This window comes from Capricornis sumatraensis, chromosome 1 (genome assembly GCF_032405125.1).
Source record: "Capricornis sumatraensis isolate serow.1 chromosome 1, serow.2, whole genome shotgun sequence".
Taxonomy (NCBI): domain Eukaryota; kingdom Metazoa; phylum Chordata; class Mammalia; order Artiodactyla; family Bovidae; genus Capricornis; species Capricornis sumatraensis.
The window spans coordinates 214,827,215-214,829,148 of NC_091069.1; the positions used below are offsets into that span (position 1 = coordinate 214,827,215).

The window sequence follows — 1,934 nt, forward strand, 5'->3', positions numbered from 1 at the left end:
TCTCATTAAACTTTTTTTAATGGGTCTCAAATTCTGTGACAGATTTTTGGTCAAGTTTTTTCATTAAAAAGTACTGATTTTAAAAACTAATAACTTAAACTGCCACACACGAAACATATGGTCCACAAAAACATTCTCCTTTCCTTCTGAAGGTTTTACAATGCATTGTTATCATTAACCAGTCTTTTACTATTAAACTTAAGTGGCCAATTGAGACAAACAGTTCTGAGACCGTTCTTCCACCACTGATTAAGACTGGGGTGGCAGGTATCGGGGATAATATTCATTTAGCCTTCTGAGCTTTCTGGGCAGACTTGGTGACCTTGCCAGCTCCAGCTGCCTTCTTGTCCACTGCTTTGATGACACCCACAGCAACTGTCTGTCTCATGTCACGCACAGCAAAACGGCCCAGGGGAGGATAATCAGAAAAGCTCTCGACACACATAGGCTTGCCAGGAACCATATCAACGATGGCAGCGTCACCAGATTTCAAGAATTTAGGGCCATCTTCCAGCTTTTTCCCAGAACGACGATCAATCTTCTCCTTCAGCTCAGCAAACTTGCAAGCAATGTGAGCTGTGTGACAATCCAGCAGAGGTGCATATCCAGCACTGATTTGGCCTGGATGGTTCAAAACAATCACCTGAGCTGTGAAGCCAGCAGCTTCCATGGGTGGATCATTTTTGCTGTCACCAGCCACATTGCCACGACAGACATCTTTGACAGACACGTTCTTGACATTGAAGCCCACATTGTCCCCAGGAAGGGCTTCACTCAGTGCTTCATGGTGCATTTCTACAGACTTCACCTCAGTTGTTACATTGACTGGAGCAAAGGTGACCACCATGCCAGGTTTGAGAACACCAGTCTCCACACGACCCACAGGGACAGTACCAATACCACCAATTTTATAGACATCCTGGAGAGGCAAACGCAAGGGTTTGTCAGTTGGGCGAGTTGGTGGCAGGATGCAATCCTGAGCTTCAAGCAGGGTGGTCCCACTGGCATTGCCGTCCTTACGGGTGACTTTCCATCCCTTGAACCATGGCATATTAGCACTTGGCTCCAGCATGTTGTCACCATTCCAGCCAGAAATTGGCACAAATGCTACTGTGTCAGGGTTGTAGCCAATTTTCTTAATGTAGATGCTGACTTCCTTAACAATTTCCTCGTATCTCTTCTGGCTATAGGGTGGCTCAGTAGAATCCATTTTGTTAACGCCAACAATTAGTTGTTTCACACCCAGGGTGTAAGCCAGAAGGGCATGCTCACGGGTCTGCCCATTCTTGGAGATACCGGCTTCAAATTCGCCAACACCAGCAGCAACAATCAGGACAGCACAGTCAGCCTGGGATGTGCCTGTAATCATGTTTTTGATGAAGTCTCTGTGTCCTGGGGCATCAGTGATGGTAACATAGTACTTGCTGGTCTCAAATTTCCACAGGGAGATATCAATGGTAATACCACGCTCACGTTTAGCTTCCAGTTTATGCTTTCAGCATATTTGAAGGAGCCCTTTCCCATCTCGGCAGCCTCCTTCTCGAACTTTTCAATTGTTCTCTTGTCGATCCCACCACATTTGTAGATCAGATGGCCAGTCGTGGTAGACTTCCCTGAATCTACGTGCCCAATGACAACGATGTTGATGTGGGTCTTCTCCTTTCCCATTTTGGCTTAGGTTTAACGGTGGTTTTCACGACACCTGTGTCCTGGCGGCAAACCGTTGCGAAAAAGGACCACCATCTAATTTTAGCACATTTCCACACTCCAGAAGGAAACCCTATACCCATTACCTTTCACTCTTCTTTACCCCCTAGAATCCCCCATCCACCCAGGCTTCAGAAACCACTACTATATTTTCAGCCCCTGCTGTTATTGTTCAGTCGCTTAGTCATGTCCGACTCTTTGAGGCTCCATGGACTGTTGCATGCCAG

General features: G+C 46.4%; 1 pseudogene; it reads right to left on the minus strand.

Moving 5' to 3' along the window:
* Positions 1 to 253: 253 nt before the first annotated feature.
* LOC138083060 (elongation factor 1-alpha 1 pseudogene) lies at positions 254 to 1,668 on the minus strand (annotated as a pseudogene).
* Between the last annotated feature and the right edge of the window lie 266 nt (positions 1,669 to 1,934).